The 18,996-nt window shown below is 41.3% G+C and overlaps 2 non-coding genes across 2 annotated transcripts; both read right to left on the bottom strand.

The window, feature by feature from the left end:
• Positions 1-16,529: 16,529 nt before the first annotated feature.
• TRNAF-AAA lies at positions 16,530-16,602 on the bottom strand. Its single transcript has one exon. It is a non-coding gene; the product is annotated as a tRNA-Phe (tRNA).
• A 421-nt stretch (positions 16,603-17,023) lies between these two features.
• TRNAS-GGA lies at positions 17,024-17,110 on the bottom strand. Its single transcript has one exon. It is a non-coding gene; the product is annotated as a tRNA-Ser (tRNA).
• Between the last annotated feature and the right edge of the window lie 1,886 nt (positions 17,111-18,996).

Genomic DNA, 18,996 nt, shown 5'->3' on the forward strand with positions numbered 1-18,996 from the left:
ATGCATATAAACGTAGACACATTAGGAGAATTGGAACAGGAGAGCAAATTAACATATGGAACGACCCTTGGGTTCCAGGAAGTCCCAATAGTAAAATCACTACGGAAAGGGGAGGTACACTTCTCACAAAGGTAAATGAGTTGATTGACCCTGCTTCGGGTACTTGGGACGAGCAGCTAATCACGTCAATTTTCAATCCAATTGATGCAAGAAGGATCTTGTTAATACCTATGAACTATGATACCTTTGAGCACTTTCTTGCTTGGCACTACTCCAATGAATGAACTTCCATTCGGACTGTGCCGGGACCCCACTGGAGTGAGCACTATTAGTAACCTGCATATTTCTCGGGTCCTGTACACCCGTTAAAGGGAAATCAACATTTCTTGCCACTGTTTTTTCCTGAACCACAACCACGGAAGAAGGTTGGAGTAGCTATAGTGATTGCCTGCGGAGAGGGGAAGAGATGAATAAAACGCGACTATAACAAGCTTTCCTGCTTGGCAGGCTCCCACCAGAGAGAGATCCAATTTAAGTTTTTCTATTGCAAGCTGGAAGCGTAGACCCATACCTTGTACTCTCATTCTTTCGTTTTAGCTAGCCATAATGGTATGTGCTTTGAATGAACTGCCCTAGCAAAGTAAGTCTTTAACAATAGATAGGCATAAGCATTATTATTATTATATAATATAAGGAGTTCTTCGGTAACGATTAAGTAGTTGATAGCTTGATTAGAGTTTGCACTACTAGAGCTGCAGGCTTTACTATCCTTTGTGACATGTCTCTCCTGATATGAAGCATATGCATTGATTCTAAGCAATATGATTTCTTCTAATCTTCTCGTTGCAAGCAATAGGCTTGATTCTCCTTGCTTGCTATAGGTTCTCTTTAACAACTACTTGATTCTTGCTTCAAAGCACTACTTGCTTAACAACTATACAATGTACATGGTTATGATCTTAAGGCATTGACTGGTTGTCAAGTTTTGGTCAAATGACAGTTGACTTGGAGTAAAGGAATGCTGAAACTCAAGCATAAAGGCAAGCAAGTGATCTTACAAGTGAAAGATGTCACAACTGAACTGAAGGTGTGCCAGGGAACAATTGACTTGCACAAGGAAAAGAAGAAAGGAAGCCAAGTCATCATAGCTCATCTTTTCACTTAACAAGGCGCTCCGCGTTGTTTGTTTTGAAAAGAGAGGGGCGATAGGTTTCTAGTTGCAAGGAGGAGTTTAAGAAAAGCAAGAGATGGGTGCTTAGAAACAAGGGCTGCTGGACAAAGTATTCACAGGTAAGCTCATAGGCAAGTGATGAGTACAAAACATGGAAAGGTCAGTATAGCTTGAACTACGTAGTAAGGTTTAGTACAAAGCATGATTAAGTCACGGTAACTAAGTACCGATAACGTTTAATAGATAGAAGTAAGTAACAAGGACCGGTTTAGCACATATGGGTCACATAGGCATACCGATAGGATAATAGGCTTGTACGCAAGGTCAAGTATAGGCTAGAGAGAAAGACCGGTATATGCTTATGTTGAGAAGAAATGCATTGTTTGATTTCCGAAGCTAGTAAAGGCGCGCAGCGAAAGGCATGCATGTTTCATTTGCAGGTGCTGCCATTCCAGGGCTCTTCGGCTGAGCTTACTAAATAAAAGAAAGCACGGCCTGGTTTATGGGAATCGTAAATAGACGAAGTGGTGTTTTTTCCTTTCCTTGAGGATCTATGCTTTTCGTGGCTCTCTTTCTAACGTGGATGACAGGTTTCAAACAAATAGTGGATCAGTTTCTTCATAGCCTTTTCTAAGTGCTTTTCGTTGCCTTCTTCTTATCTTTATGTACCCAGGAAAAAGAGAAGAATCTTCACCATTACCATCACCAGTATCACCTCCAATGGTTGGCGTCCCTTTAATTGTCATTTAGTAGTAGATAGGTTTGTTGAGGACATAATCTCCCGGCTTTATTCATGCATGATAAAGGTAGCCTTTCATAGTCCAAAGCCTTTGTGTGCTTTTGTATTGAACTCTTTTCTACAACGTTGAAGGATTGCCTTACGGGATTAGCAATGGCTTAATAAAAGGATTCAAGAAGGGCTTCTCTTAGGTCCCATACTAGATGACCACCCGGAACTGGATGTACTCGTACTAGAACATTTGGTGATTACCCACCGGGACTTCCTACTAAGTATTTGACACTTCCATCAAGAAGAAAACTATAAAGTACTCAATCAATGTGAATAGCAGGAATGGTACTTGCAAAAAAAACATATAGGACCAGAGAAATGGGAACGAGGCTGACCTATCCAGGTAGTGAAGTCTACCTATGCTAAAGAGAAAGTTCAATATTTGGTTCGAGTAGCCAGCCCATTTTCAGGAGTGGCTTATTATAGTATTCTGCAAAATCATATGAACAAAGAAAGCCTATTTTAGGAGTCCACCATATCAAGGGAAAGGGAGATCAGGCTTGGCCTTCGCTTTGCTTATTCATGTTTCTTTCTTTGCTTTTGAATGACTTGAGGGGTCTGGATAATAACAAGAAGAGTCAAGGTAGCGAAAGTTGCTATACTCTAGTAGATGGCGGGGCTAGTGCTAGTGGTGAAGGAAATCAAATGGCACAGAAGACACGGATTCAGACTTCTTTTTTTAAATAGCCCTTGGTGTTCGTAGATCGGTTTTGCCAGTTAGGGTTTGTGTGGTGGGTTTCGATGATCTCGGGTAGCTCCTCACTTGGATGAGGAGTGGGGAAAGAAGATTGCGGGAGAGATCGGTGAAGAAGTGGAACTAAAGGATACTATAACCAAAGCTTAAAATGGGGGGGGGGATGAGGCTGATGTTGAGCCGGGTGATGAAGCAACTTCACCGCAGCAAGAAGCCTAGTGAGCGGTTGACATGGCGGAAGGTCGTTCTACCTTTCCCTGTGCCAACAAAGCAGGCATACTTGATTGACACTTTGGGGCTTGTGAGAGACATTCATATTACAGCGTTCTGTGATAGTAGATCGTGAGGATTCATCATTGTATATCCGAGATATGAAAGTGTGGCAAATGGATTTGAAGGCATGGAAAGAGGCTGCCCTCGTGCAAGACATCTTTATTCTCCCGGTTTCCCTCCTCCAGTTGGATTGACACGAATGTCCAGTGATAACGTTGAAGTACTTTAAAGAGTCCCTTTCAGCCCCCGCTTTATCATAGGAAGAAGAAGAGTAATCTAGTTTAGGGGTAATTACCCTTTTGTTGCCAATATCTAGAGTCCTGTTGTGTCGATAGAGCTCGGAAAACTCCTCTTTTAGTGATGGATTCTAGTAGCCCTATGCCTAGATTGCACAAGAACTACTCCGCTTCTATATTGGAAAACACTGTGCTTGAGCTTCTGAAAAGAAATGAAGCTGTTACCTGATCCAAGCAGATAAGATGCTCACAACCTGTCCTGAGCACTAGGGAGTTATTTCTTGATCCACATGAGAGTCAGCTCCCTACACCTACACTGGATTATGTCAATGAGAGCTTGCCAATAGAGATACTTTTGACTTAGAGGCACCGGAGTTGCCCAACTCAAATTGCATTGACAGCGAACCCTTGGTAGATGATTCAGAGCAAGATCAGATTCTTGATGAGTTTTCCCCTTTGTTTGATCGAGCGATGCCGAATCTTTATAGCGCATTTCCACCTATCCATGCTTTACCACATGTCGCCATGAAGCACATGCATGCGAAACCTTCTTATTCTATAGAATAAATAATAAAGTACTTAGAATGAATGGACTAAAGATCCACTTTTCAAAAGGGACGGCTCTGCCTACATGTGAAGATCTTTCAAGCGAAAATAATGGGTAGCCATGAGATCTCGATCGGCGACTCTGATACCATGATATCATTGGCCGAAGAATTCCTTGCCTCGCGGGACACGTAAAGAGACCTACCCACCACCCTTGTGCATGCGAACCTGACAAGAGATGCTGATGCCAGCTACACCGCGCTTTCTTTCCGACCGACCTACGTTCATCGAACGGTTCCACAGATGGTTTGTTTTTTCCTGTGTATCGCCCTCGTGATAATGGTATACGCGGCCAAGGGTTAATAGGAAGAGAGACAAAAAATAACGCATTCGGTCCAGATGGAGAAAGGGCATCCCTTTCGTCTTTGCCTCCCGACCTCTGGTCACAGCAGCTTAGCAATTTTTATGGCTTGCTTCCATTCTTACAAAAATGATGTTCAACCGCGTAGTTGCCTTCTTGTAATTATGATTCTCGCCATCCTTCAACTCTCGATCCGCCATCCTTCAAAACAACAACTACCAAAACACGAACTCAACGTCTTAGAACCGTAAACCATATACCTTCTCGGTAAACACATCTCAAACAGATTATTATCGAAATGAATGGATTTTATCGCCTTAAGTAAGAGAAAAGGTTTGTGCTTTCGCCAGAAATTGACTACCTACCCATTGATTGGATTTCTTCTTCTCCCAGATCCAATAGAAGTTTCCAATGAGTCATTGCCAACTGCTTTAGCAGGAATGATCGAAAGCAGCAGGGGTTTAGTGATCAAGCTCTCACTTTAAAGTCCCTGCCAGCAATACCAATCCCATGCTCTTCGATGGTTCTTTCGCTCTGAAAAGAATACTTCTAAGCTTTCCTCCTAAAAAGAACCTACGTTCCATTATAGACATAGAATCTATCGTTGACCTGCCCAAAGTCTTCTTTTGGTTCCTAGAACCATGCAGGAAAATCACTTGAGCAGTGACAGGTCAGCATCAATGGTTTTTGTAACATCCCAAATTTTGGAATGTTAATATAATTATTAGATTGTTTGTTTGTTTGCTTGAGTGATTGAAACTTGAGTGAAATTTGAAACTTTTCAAAAACTTTCGAATGAGAGGGAATAAAATGACTTTCCCCATCTCCGATAAATCCAAATTCATCCAATTAAAAGCAATGAGAGAAGATGACATGACTTCTTCAACTATAAACAATTTGAACGGAGTTTTGCATTTGAATTCTTTCAAACTTTTGACCTTGCTTCTTTATTTTTCTTCCCTGAGAAAATGCATTGACAAAATTCTTGCATGCAAGAAAGAGCGGAGGAAAATGACCCTCCAAAATGTGAGGCATTTCTGAAATATTTTGAACCAAGAAGACCCAAGTTTTATGGAGAAAGTATTTTGCCAAAAGAAAATAAAGCCTTAGGGGATTTTCTGAAAAACATTTTTTTTAAGTTTTTCATTTTGGTCGTGGAAAAATGCCCATCTTTTTGGATTTGTTTTTCTGAAAATTTTAATATATATTACCCCATATTCCGAGGAATATTCCTTTTCCTTTTAATTGTTTTAATTCCCGTTTTAATAAAAATGGAAAGTGATCTTTTATTTAGGAAGGTCACTCGGCCACTTTAGGAAACGCATCAGGCCCAATCTCACCATCTTCTTCCTCCTCTCATCACTTGCCTTCTCTAGCCATGGCAGAAGCCTCCTCGAAGTTTCCCCTCCGGATTTCACGAGCTCCATTGCCTTCCCGCGACTCCCACCACCCCTATAAGAATGCCCTGCCCCTCCTCGTTCCGTTCCCCTAGGAAATTCATCTTCTCCCTGCCTATAGGCACCACGCCACCACCATCACTTTCCCTGCCTCGCCGAAGCTCACCAGGAGCTCTCCCGTCGCCCCTACATCACTAGGCCACGCCACCTCCACCCCTTGGCCTCCTGCGCGCCACCCCCTACCCAGCTGCACCCCACGTTGCGCCCACCTCACCCCGTCACCCCTACTGCCCCCTCCAGGAGCTCCACATCGCCCCCACGACCAGGAAGCCCCTGCTTCTCCCTCACCTCCCCCAGGGACTCCCTCGCCCCCTTCCCCAAGCACCCCCTCCTCCACCGGCCCCTCCCCCCCCCCCCCGCTGGAGACCTCGCTTGAGTGCCCCCTCGCCGCTGCTCCTCCTGCAATCGTGGATGCCCCTGTAGCGCAGCAGGTAACTCCCTTTTGTTCTTTTCTTCTTCCTTGTATTCTGTTTATTTAGCTCACCATTAGATCCTAATCTACGGTCTAGATTAGATCTAGAATACCCCTTCGGTTCTTTTAAAAGAACCGGCGGTGGTTTTATTAGTAACTTTAGCCGAAGAGGTTTTAGATAGTTTTCGGCCGTTTGTTAGATTCCCCGCAGCACACACACCCTGACCAATCAGAAGATGCCACGTGGACCCCCTATTCACAAATCAGTTTTTTTCTTTTTTCTGTTTTAGATTAGAAAACAGAGAAAGTTCCAATCTTGTTTTGATCATAGATTTTGATCCCGACTTCCAATGGAGTTGAAACTTGTTCCAGTAGATCACAATTTTTCTGTAGTTTGTAAAAACATATAATTTGTCTATGTTTGAAATTTTCAAATTTGAATTAGATCAGATTTAGTTTAAACCTTGTTTTGCTTAATCCAGGAGTTTAAAAATAGGTTTTAATTTGCTTATTTTTGCTACTGATCACTAGTGATCTTAGTTATAAGTGGTAAAAAATTTAGAATTATTTGAGTAATTTAGCTCATTGTTTCTTGTGAAACAATTTCTGTTTCACCTCTTTTAGGATTATGGCTATTTCCTTTTCTATAATTGTTTTTAAATTATTTTTTTTATATTTCAGAAAGATTATGTTTTGTTTCTGTTAGTTAACAGTAGGTTTGCAACAAGTTTTTATTTTTATTTTTATATGTTATCATGAAATCAATTCTAGTTCTCTAATAACTTGCAATTGGTTTCTCCACTGTTTCAAATCCCGTTTGGAAATACTTTTAAATAGTTTTGTAAAAAATACTTTATTTTATCTTAGTTAAATTTATATCTTAGTTCCCTATTATTATTTTCTGTTAGACAAAAACTATTTAGTGATTGACGTAGTAGAAGATTCCCAATTCTTATTTGAAGTTTCCTTCGATCTCCTATTCGCTCTCTCTTTTGTTTTGATTGCTAGACTGATTGCTAGTATGAGTGCTTATGTGAATGATATGTTTGTTATATAGATTTCATCGGAGAGTGACGAGTAGTCTATCAAGTTATTTCTCGAGAAATTCTTCTTCGTCAACATCGCCAGGCAAGTCATTTTGATCATACTATCTCCTATGTTTTTTTGATGCATGGTAGTTTCACCTTTCTTTGCCCAATTGCCTGCTGCTTAGGTACTTGGAAATTTTAGTATAGGTTGTAGTATCATGTGGTAGGCACACAACAACCCCGATACTTGGCCCCGGGACGACAAATTTCATATTGCTATGCTTGAGTAGACGGGATTTCGGTTGAGTGCATAACACGAGTGATGCGAGGTTGATTAAATAACCAAGACCGGTTAAGACAAGATTTTCAAGACTTCGTGATGCAATGCAACTCTGGGTGAAGGACGGTTGATCGGCTCCCTGGAGAAACCAGTGGATGACCCGGGATGCTGGAGACGGCCATGACATCTTGCGGAAAGCTTCACCCAGGCTCGAAGAGACGGACAGAGACTTCAAGACCCAAGGCTTACCTGCACAGCGACACGTCATTATGAGCTCTGGCTTGGTTGGACAACGCGGCGACTCTGGACAGGCGGTGCTAGGAGATGTAGAAGAACGGTAGGAATAGATGGGCACCGACAGGGATTCAGAGGGACCCGTTGAAAGACCATGTTCTGATCATCCGGTCTTCAAACACCCTGAAGTGCGAGGACATACTTGGAGGCGATCAAATCTTGTGGGAAACGTGTGCAAAACTCTGCAGAGTACTCAAACCTAATCGATTAGCCGTGTCCACGATCATGGACAACCTGAGCCAAAGGAACTGAAGTTATCTGAAATTCTCAACACAAATAATAATATTGATGTGGGAATTATTGACAACTCGGGTACGAGAATTGGTTGGCGGAACCATCTCGTTAACAACCAACAATGTAGTAACATTTTGCTTTTAGCCCTCTCTTGATGTAGGAGAAAACTTGCTTTTCGCTAAAAACTTATAGCCCCACCTGCCATATATGCATATAGTATAGATGATTACTTTTCACCCCTCTCTTATGTGACTTGCCGGCATATTCAATATGCTGACCTACACGGCTGCAACGTCTTATCTTGCAGATATTTTCTTCGACGAGTAAGAGTACGATTCAGGGTTACGGTCTACACTCAACTCGCCGTTGGTGTTTATTGGGACTCCACTCCCTTGACTGCTTCCGTTGAGATATTTAAGGTATATATCAGTTCTACGCTATTTACATGTGATTGCACTTTGATATATACATTGATGTACTGTGTGTGCCAGCATACTGATCCAGGGATGGCACAGAAACACAGAGGCTTGACTTGTTTTGAGTCGGGTCGCTACAGAAATGGTATCAAAGCACATGTTGAATGTAGGACGCGACCCTAGAAACTGGAAATTTCTTAGGAAAGGATCTGTCAAATTTTTTATTTTCAACAACACCTTTTACTTCACATCTCTTCTGATTTCATCGAATGTTCTCTCTCACCTCAAATAGTTAGACAATACCCTTAGCCCTTTGACCTCATGAAGAATCAACGGAGTTCTACTTCAAAGTAAAGAGGATTTCATCATGCAATTGAAGCTACACCAATTGAAGACTCTCAAGACCCGAAGAACTCGAAGACCCCAAAACGTTCGTATATTTATATGACCATTAGAAGTCCAAACCCCTGTTATATACCCACGTTAGTTACGATGATTTGTGAGCCTTCATTGGTGTGTGTTTTCCGATGGCCACAAAGAAAACCTATTCTCAAAAATATTGTTTGTATGGTGTGTATCTCTCTCCCTCTCTTACCCGTCTCATCCCCAAAACCTCAACCCTACCAGATGGAGTATGAAGCTGGACTTGTAGTCTCTGGACCAATGACCCCGCTGGAGGCTGATATATGGATTCAAAACATGGAGAACCACTTCGGGAGCAACTTGATCTCAAGGAAGTACGAAGTGGAACACACTCTCCAGTACTTTACCCAAAGTGCTGCAATCTGGTGGAAAATGCACCATGCCATACAAGGATTTAGTGGAGCAGAAACTTGGGACGAATTCAAGAAAACCCTCTTAAGATCCTGTCTTATTCAGAAGTGCTATGATAATCCGAAGGAGAAGACCTGTGCATGCAAGATCTGTGGAGAAATAGGACACACCCAGGAAGAACACAAGGATAGATGCACTCATTGTGAAGAAAATCACCCAGTTGAGGAGTGCCCAAGTAGTCAGGTGACTTGTTTCCTTTGTGAAGGAACCACCCACTACCCAGCTCAGTGTCACATTTACCCCAAGGTGCAACAAGTTGTCAAGCAGCAAAAAGATGCAGTGAAGGAAACACTCAAGAAGAAGATTCTAGAAGAACCGATGATGAACGAAAATATTGAAGACCCTGATGGACAAGGTCTGACCAGATTTTTCTCCAATGCATGCTACTCATGTGGAGAAGAAGGACATTATTCACATGATTGCACGAAGGGAAGCCAAGAGTATCTGGGAAACTTCCCGACGGAAAACGTGGAGATTGATCCACTTGAAATAGAAGAACTGGCCAAAATAAAGGAGTCCGGAAAGAAGAAAAAGTACCCTCGGAAGAGCCAAATCTCTGTTGATATAGACCTGAGTCATGTCAGATGTTACAAGTGTATGGAATTTGGCCACCACAAATACATGTGCTCAGGAAGGAAGCCGGAAACCCAAGGAGCAAAAGCAAACACTAAGACGGCTCGAGACTTGTCAGAATTCATTTGCTTTCGTTGCAAGGAAGCAGGACATTTTGCTAGCGATTGTCCACAAAGGAAGAAAGCCAAGAAGGAGTAGTTACGTTTTGACCGCGGCAATTAGTGTAATATTAAGAACTCTTGTTTTTCATGAGATCATGGAGTGAATTTTTTTGTAATAGAAGTCCCTGAGATTGTAATAACATCATAATAAATGGAATTTATTGTCTCATGATTGCCTATGCTGAAACCGTATGCGTTGTCTCTCTTCGAACAAAGATCTCTGAACATTTATGAGGATATGAGAAAATATGGTCTATGCAGGCATGAGTATAATTCATTTTTAGTGTGGTAGTAATCGGTAAACCCACAGGATCCACTAAGTAGGAATGTACCATGATTACCAAGGAGACACATACATTCCTCTGAGTACCTATTTACTGACACCTGCAGATGACAACTCTCTACGAGTCATTCCTCGAGGGCTCAGAAACGATCATGACCCTAACCAGTGACCATGATTACCCGAAAATCCTGAAGGACATGATGAAGCACATTCATCTTGAAGGAGATGCAGTCTACAAAGGCTACCCATTCATGGAAAGTGGAGTAGAACTTTGGTATGGGGAAGTACACCTCCACCACATGAAAGGAGTTTGTCCAAAGACTATGGGGCAATACTTTTTCATTTCACGTGTACCACGAGCAACCTTCTTTGATGCGGTTCGTGAAGCTGCCATGGAAGCCATACGTCAGATTGGAGAAATACTTGAAGCAAGACTCCGTCATACCCAGGAATACCTGAGTGAGGTACGTGCGGAGATGATGGAGATGAAGCTCATGACCACCATGATGAAGCAAAAGATGGATGATTTCAAGAAGCACATCAGAAAGTTCGAGTGGAACTAAAGTACCTCCAAGAGAGATAGATGAATAAAGTTGGCAGAAATGCTTGACCATACCGAACAATGTGGATGGCAGCATTGTAATAGAGTACTTTTGAATTGAAGTTTTTGAGAAGAAATTAAGGATGTAATAAAGGATTTATTATGAAATGAGTATGATTTATGGATGAACCAATACATTTTCATGGTAAACACACCAGTGGAAAGCATCCCACAGAGTGGAGTGCGTACCAAAAATAATTCTGAGGACTATTTTTATGATGATTACCCCAAGAGTATGATGGAATGAAACACTATGGAATTTAAAGGCAAAGTAATTCCAAGTATGCCTGAAACCCACAGATCCCGGGACTAACAAGGATCAAGTACTATCTTTTGGAGAAGGAAACTTGTTTCATCAACATTTTCTTAGGAGCATACGAAAACCTGAGAGCTGTGAAGATACAATAGATGTTTTGTTCAGCTTGCAGAATCATTGGATTTATCCGAACTTTGTTCGTGTACAAGAGAAATTCTGCAACGCTTGTTAGGATGCCCAAGTGTTAGAATACGAGATTCACTATGCCTTATACAAGGTAATGATTTCAGTGCGACATGGCTTGGCCACCATGATGACTTACTATTATCATTCTCTTGCTATTCGGAATGGTAAATCTGAGAGACTTACCCATAGTGAGAGATGACGTTTTTGAAGCTTTTGTTTAAGCCGTAGATGGTATGATGAAAGCCCCATGTACATGGCATTTGTTGTCACGTGTAGGAAATTTTACGGTGAGGATGAAACCAAGACCCCTTCCTCTGCAGGATAACCACAAATGGTAGACCACCATGAGAACCATCGATATGTTATTTAGTATTAATCACGAGTCTGTCAGTTACGAAGACCCAGTAACGGAAGAAGCTTGTATCAACAGAAGAACCCTCGATTTTGATGGAAACGTTATGAATATAACGGGAGAGCATCACCAAAGGATTTAATATGAAGACTGTGCGGTGTGAGTTGCCAAAACCCCACAGGATTGTTAAAATATTAAGGGACCAGTATCTCTCATTTTAAGTGTGGTAGCATCCCACCTTGCCGGAGATTGGATTTGTTAGAAGACCCCCAAACCCTAACCTTTCTTTCTAGCCTCTTCGAATCTCGAGGACGAGATTCATTTTAAGTGTGGTAGGTTTGTAACATCCCAAATTTTGGAATGTTAATATAATTATTAGATTGTTTGTTTGTTTGTTTGAGTGATTGAAACTTGAGTGAAATTTGAAACTTTTCAAAAACTTTTGAATGAGAGGGAATAAAATGACTTTCCCCATCTCCGATAAATTCAAATTCATCCAATTAAAAGCAATGAGAGAAGATGACATGACTTCTTCAACTATAAAGAATTTGAACGGAGTTTTGCATTTGAATTCTTTCAAACTTTTGACCTTGCTTCTTTATTTTTCTTCCCCGAGAAAATGCACCGACAAAATTCTTGCACGCAAGAAAGAGCGGAGGAAAATGACCCTCCAAAATGTGAGGCATTTCTGAAATATTTTGAGCCAAGAAGACCCAAGTTTTATGGAGAAAGTATTTTGCCAAAAGAAAATAAAGCCTTAGGGGATTTTCTGAAAAATATATTTTTTAAGTTTTTCATTTTGGTCGTGGAAAAATGCCCATCTTTTTGGATTTGTTTTTCTGAAAATTTTAATATATATTACCCTATATTCCGAGGAATATTCCTTTTGCTTTTTAATTGTTTTAATTCCCGTTTTATTAAAAAATGGGAAGTGATCTTTTATTTAGGAAGGTCACTCGGCCACTTTAGGAAACGCATCAGGCCCAATCTCACCGTCTTCTTCCTCCTCTCGTCCCTTGCCTTCTCTAGCCATGGCAGAAGCCTCCTGGAAGTTTCCCCTCCGGATTTCGCGAGCTCCATTGCCTTCCCGCGACTCCCACCACCCCTATAAGAATGCCCTGCCCCTCCTCATTCCGTTCCCCTAGGAAACACATCTTCTCCCTGCCTATAGGCACCATGCCACCACCATCAATTTCCTGCCTCGCCGAAGCTCACCAGGAGCTCTCCCGTCGCCCCTACATCACCAGGCCACGCCACCTCCACCCCCTGGCCTCCTGCGCGCCACCCCCCTACCCAGCTGCACCCCACGTCGCGCCCACCTCACCCTGTCGCCCCTACTGCCCCCTCCAGGAGCTCCACATCGCCCCCACGACCAGGAAGCCCCTGATTCTCCCTTGCCTCCCCCAGGGACTCCCTCGCCCCCTCCCAGGAGCGCCCCCTTCCCCAAGCACCCCCTCCTCCACCGGCCCCTCCCCCCCCCTTGCCGGAGACCTCGCCGGAGTGCCCCCTCGCCGCTCCTCCTCCTGCAATCGTGGATGTCCCTGTAGCACAACAGGTAACTCCCTTTTCTTCTTTTCTTCTTCCTTGTATTCTGTTTATTTAGCTCACCATTAGATCCTAATCTACGGTCTAGATTAGATCTAGAATACCCCTTTGGTTCTTTTAAAAGAACCGGCGGTTGTTTTTATTAGTAAATTTAGCCGAAGAGGTTTTAGATAGTTTTCGGCCGTTTGTTAGATTCCCCGCAGCACACACACCCTGACCAATGAGAAGATGCCACGTGGACCCCCTGTTCATAAATCAGTTTTTTTCTTTTTTCTGTTTTAGATTAGAAAACAAAGAAAGTTCCAATCTTGTTTTGATCATAGATTTTGATCCCGAATTCCAATGGAGTTGAAACTTGTTCTAGTAGATCACAATTGTTCTGTAGTTTTTAAAAACATATAATTTGTCTATGTTTGAAATTTTCAAATTTGAATTAGATCAGATTGAGTTTAAACCTTGTTTTGCTTAATCCAGGAGTTTAAAAATAGCTTTTAATTTGGTTCTTTTTGCTACTGATCACTAGTGATCTTAGTTATCAGTGGTAAAAATTTTAGAATTATTTGAGTAATTTAGCTCATTGTTTCTTGTGAAACAATTTCTGTTTCACCTCTTTTAGGATTATGGCTATTTCCTTTTCTATAATTGTTTTTAAATTATTTTCTTTTATATTTCAGAAAGATTATGTTTTGTTTCTGTTAGTTAACAGTAGGTTTGCAACAAGTTTTTATTTTTATTTTTATATGTTATCATGAAATCAATTCTAGTTCTCTAATAACTTGCAATTGGTTTCTCCACTGTTTCAAATCCCGTTTGGAAATACTTTCAAATAGTTTTGTGAAAAATACTTTATTTTGTCTTAGTTAAATTTATATCTTAGTTCCCTGTTATTATTTTCTGTTAGACAAAAACTATTTAGTGTTTGACGTAGTAGAAGATTCCCTAGTCTTATTTGAAGTTTCCTTCGGATTCCTATTCGCTCTCTCTTTTGTTTTGATTGCTAGAATGATTGCTAGTATGAGTGCTTATGTGAATGATATGTTTGTTATATAGATTTCATCGGAGAGTGACGAGTAGTCTATCAAGTTATTTCTTGAGAAATTCTTCTTCGTCAACATCGCCAGGCAAGTCATTTTGATCATACTATCTCCTATGTTTTTTCGATGCATGGTAGTTTCACCTTTCTTTGCCCAATTGCATGCTGCTTAGGTACTTAGAAATTTTAGTATAGGTTGTAGTATCATGTGGTAGGCACACAACAACCCCGATACTTGGCCCCGGGACGACAAATTTCATATTGCTATGCTTGAGTAGACGGGATTTTGGTTGAGTGCATAACACGAGTGATGCGAGGTTGATTAAATAACGCAGACCGGTTAAGACAAGATTTTCAAGACCTCGTGATGCAATGCAACTCTGGCTGAAGGACGGTTGATCGGCTCCCTGGAGAAACCAGTGGATGACCCGGGATGCTGGAGACGGCCATGACATCTTGCGGAAAGCTTCACCTAGGCTCGAAGAGACGAACAGAGACTTCGAGACCCAATGCTTACCTGCACAGCCACAAGTCATTATGGGCTCTGGCTTGGTTGGACAACGCGGCGACTCTAGACAGGCGGTGCTAGCAGATGTAGAAGAACGGTAGGAATGGATGGGCACCGACAGGGATTCAGAGGGACCCGTTGAAAGACCATGTTTTGATCATCCGGTCTTCAAACACCCTGAAGTGCGAGGACATACTCGGAGGCGAACAAATCTTGTGGGGAACGTGTGCAAAACTCTGCAGAGTACTCAAACCTAATCAATTAGCCGTGTCCACGGTCATGGACAACTTGAGACAAAGGAACTGAAGTTATCTAAAATTCTCAACACAAATAATAATATTGATGTGGGAATTATTGACAACTCGGCTACGAGAATTGGTTGGCGGAACCATCTCGTTAACAACCAACAATGTAGTAACATTTTGCTTTTAGCCCTCTCTTGATGTAGGAGAAAACTTGCTTTTCGCTAAAAACTTATAGCCCCACCTTCCATATATGCATATAGTATAGATGATAACTTTTCACCCCTATCTTATGTGACTTGCCGGCATATTCAATATGCTGACCTACACGATTGCAACGTCTTATGTTGCAGATATTTTCTTCGACGAGTAAGATTACGATTCAGGGTTACGGTCTACACTCAACTTGCCGTTGGTGTTTATTGGGACTCCACTCGCTTGACTGCTTCCGCTGAGATATTTAAGGTATATATCAGTTTTACGCTATTTACATGTGATTGCACTTTGATATATACATTGATGTACTGTGTGTGCCAGCATACTGATCCAGGGATGGCACAGAAACACAGAGGCTTGACTCGTTTTGAGTCGGGTAGCTACAGTTTTGAGATGCAAAAAATCAGTCAAACAACACTGGCAGATCGGCAATCCGATCGGGACCTTCGCACTTGACCAGTGTAAAGGGATCGTTGTTGCTTGGTCGATCGATCCGTCCTTCCACCCCAAAGCTGGTAATCCAGATCAGAGTTCTTTGGATCGCATGTAATGGATTTCATTATGAAAAGGGTCATTTTTTTATGTTGTAAACTTCATATCCAGAGAAATGGATGACTGGCTGAGGGACATATAGATTACTTCAGATCTCCACCTTCCTATGCTATGTATGCCAACCTTGATCTAATAAGTGGTCTTAATTAATATGCAAGATTGGATAATATTATACAAATGGTTGGTTTTGTTCAATACTTAGGTAGGGCTGACTATGCCACCTCAGCAGCTGGGACTGGAATTGCTTACAATGCATCTGGCCACTGACTGAATTCGAAGTAGGGCCAATGTATAAAGACCGGCTTATCTCTCTTAAGACTTAGTCCACTTTCTACTAGAATCAGATTTTCGAGTTTGCAAGCAGGTGTGCCAGCTGTAACAAAAACTTACGACTTAGGTGGATTTCTTTAGTCAGTCTATAACTCAGGCTTTTCTTTATAGGACTCCACACAAGTAAGTATCTAGCTAGCTGGTATTGCCAAAGCCAAAAACACTGATGCATTCGAAAAGGCGAACCGCGCGGACCCGACTTCTTCCTTGTATGCTGAAACTAGCCGCCGGGGGAAAAGAGCCTAGAAGGGTAAAAAACAACTAGAAGCCATTGGGCTATTACTGCCACAGCGAGATATTGCCTGAAAGAGTTATCCCAAAATAAGGTTCTTCTGAAACAAGTGCTCAAGCCAACAAGCAAAAGTATACTTGATTTTCTTCTTTTCTTGCAAGCTAGTTTCTAAGTTTCCAGAATCTGGCAATACTACAGCTTGGGATGACCACCAAGATGATGCTTCATCGAAGACCACACTCGGGATGTATAACCAGGGTTGGTATTCGGGTCACAATTCCACCCTTTTCGCTCATTATCATGAGAAACGAATATACATCTACTAGCTTTCTTGCCTTATCACAAGCTATTGGGAACGGATCTATGGGCATCCCTACCTACAATCCTTCCTTGGTGCCCCATTCCTATCTTCTTTTCCAGATCCTTTTTTCTGTGCCAGGAACCAGATTTGAACTGGTGACACGAGGATTTTTAATCCTCTGCTCTACCAACTGAGCTATCCTGACTATTTATTGTGCATCATCCTAGTAGAGTACTTGTATCTATGTCAATTAAAGGGACTAAAAAAGAAAAAAGTATTCTCAAATTGGACTTAGTAAATATCAGGATAATGATATGGATTGTGAATGACTTACTTAATAATAGGGATTACTTGCCTATACTATAATATGGTCATTTGTATGAATGGGATAAGATCCAAAGAAGTCAGTTCGGATCCATTTGTGAAAGAGTAGAATAAGAAAGATAGTGAATCTTGTTTGAACCATTAATGAAAAATAGAGGTTGGTACAACAGTTAGGAAGTAAAATGGGCTTTTTATTGGGGATAGAGGGACTTGACTTGAACCCTCACGATTTAGAAAGTCAACGGATTTTACTCTTACTAGAAATTTCATTGTGATCGATAACGTTGGTGAATTAACAGAAATGGAAAGAGAGGGATTCGAACCCTCGGTAAACAAAAGCCTACATAGCAGTTCCAATGCTACGCCTTGAACCACGCGGCCATCTCTCCTACATAATCTTATTATTGACCAGAAACTGAGTGAATAGTGAGTTTTCGTATCACTAAAGTCCAGGTACAACCGATCACAGGTTCCATAGGGAGTTTGACTTCCTTTCCAATTTCATATTTCTCAACAACAACTTCTCTCATCCCCACGTATCTATTCAAAATTCTAGAATCGTCCCATGTTTCTATTTCGATTGTATGGCGTGGCGTATACACGTTATGCAAACAGAACGTATGGTTACTTTACTCTATTTTCTCATGGCTTGTTAAACCTTTCTTTTTTTATTTTTGGATCATAACCAAATAAAAACTTCTCGAGTTATCAGAATCCATAGTCAAATTCAGTCCTTGGTTATTCAAGTTAGATGAAATAGTAATAGTTTGGCTCACATTGGTATACTACGAAATCCAATCTGATTCAAATATTGAATATCTCTCCTTGTCGGGACAATTTGAGCAGAATAAAATATCTTTTATCGAATTTTTAGAATCGAATTAGTCTGTTTTTTTTGCTATTTCGTATTGTATAATTCCTTTGTTTATGGGATCATTTTCCCCGAGGGTTTCCAATCAATGGGGGCGTAGTATAGGTAGTTAGAGAGTGTAGGCTCCCCTAGCTTGAATTCTTTTTACCCATTCTTTGAGAGTGATAGGTTTGATTTTTTCGTACCGTAATAGAAGAGCTTAGAAGAAAGACCTAATTATATAAAAACACGACCATTCAAGCTAAAGATCAAAGGATCCGTAATAGGACTCTCATAGACTTGCCGGGAAATAGAAAATTTGGAATCGGCTTTTCTTTTGCGCTAAAAAAACTTCAGGCCTTTTCCCTTATTATATGGCATATCCATACTTTAATAACCTAGTGCCTGATTGATTGAAAGCAATATTTACTGTCATATAGAGAGACGCTGATAGGAAAAAGGATGGTATTTACTTATTCTCAAGAATATATAGAAAGGGAAAAGCTTAATAGCCACTATTGATCCCCTGAACAGAGCACATGATTCGGGATCAGGTGCGATGTGAAGAGGTAGCCTAGCCTTTTATGAGAGTCAATTGGGAAGTGGAAAGGCAAAACCATTAGTTTAAGTTCCCGGCTTTAGTCCTCTATGAAGTTCAGTCAACCATTTGAGTCAATTTTGAGTAAATAGGAAGACTTCGGATCGCACCATTCATAATGTTGCATCTCAATACTTGGCATCTTTTTCCCACTGCTGGCTCATAAATTCGCCTTGGTTTCACCGGAATTCGTTTATTAATTCGTTCTGATAGCTACGCAGAGGTCTTTCCTTATGACTCCCATGCTTAATACGAAAAGCGGTTCTTGTGTAAAAAGTGCCAACTGACTATCTCCTTATTTTCTGATTGTTCTTCCGATAGGAATATTCCCTTGATCAGCTAACCTGGCCCAAGCATAACAACAGTGCATTTCCCCTTGATGGTACGATTTACATATCTTCTACCTCTGCTACTTCTGTTCAGGAAGGTTAGTTTAGGCACTCCATCCCTGAGGGCTGCATCAGCTTATCTTTCTAGAAATCCCAGCTATAAGCTAGATCGGTATAAATAGGGCATTAAGCAGCAATAACAGAGATAGCATCCATGAGTTTTTTAATCCATCCTTTAGCATCGCCCGACTCGGACAAGGTGTTTCCTTCCTTTGCAATACCCGGCCAGGGCAATGTAGCTATCCCAATAAGATATGAAAGCTGGGCCACACCTGAGCAAGGAACTTATACATAGAAGTAACAGTAAATGTGCAAGATTTGGACCACTGCCATTTCCTTAAACCATCAATCAACTTATCAAGTAACAGTAAATGTACATATCGGTATCTTCCAATCTGCCACAAGGATCTAGTCGCCAGTATCTTTGCCTTCTTCCCA

Source organism: Hordeum vulgare, chromosome 5H (assembly GCF_904849725.1).
Source record: "Hordeum vulgare subsp. vulgare chromosome 5H, MorexV3_pseudomolecules_assembly, whole genome shotgun sequence".
Lineage (NCBI taxonomy): Eukaryota > Viridiplantae > Streptophyta > Magnoliopsida > Poales > Poaceae > Hordeum > Hordeum vulgare.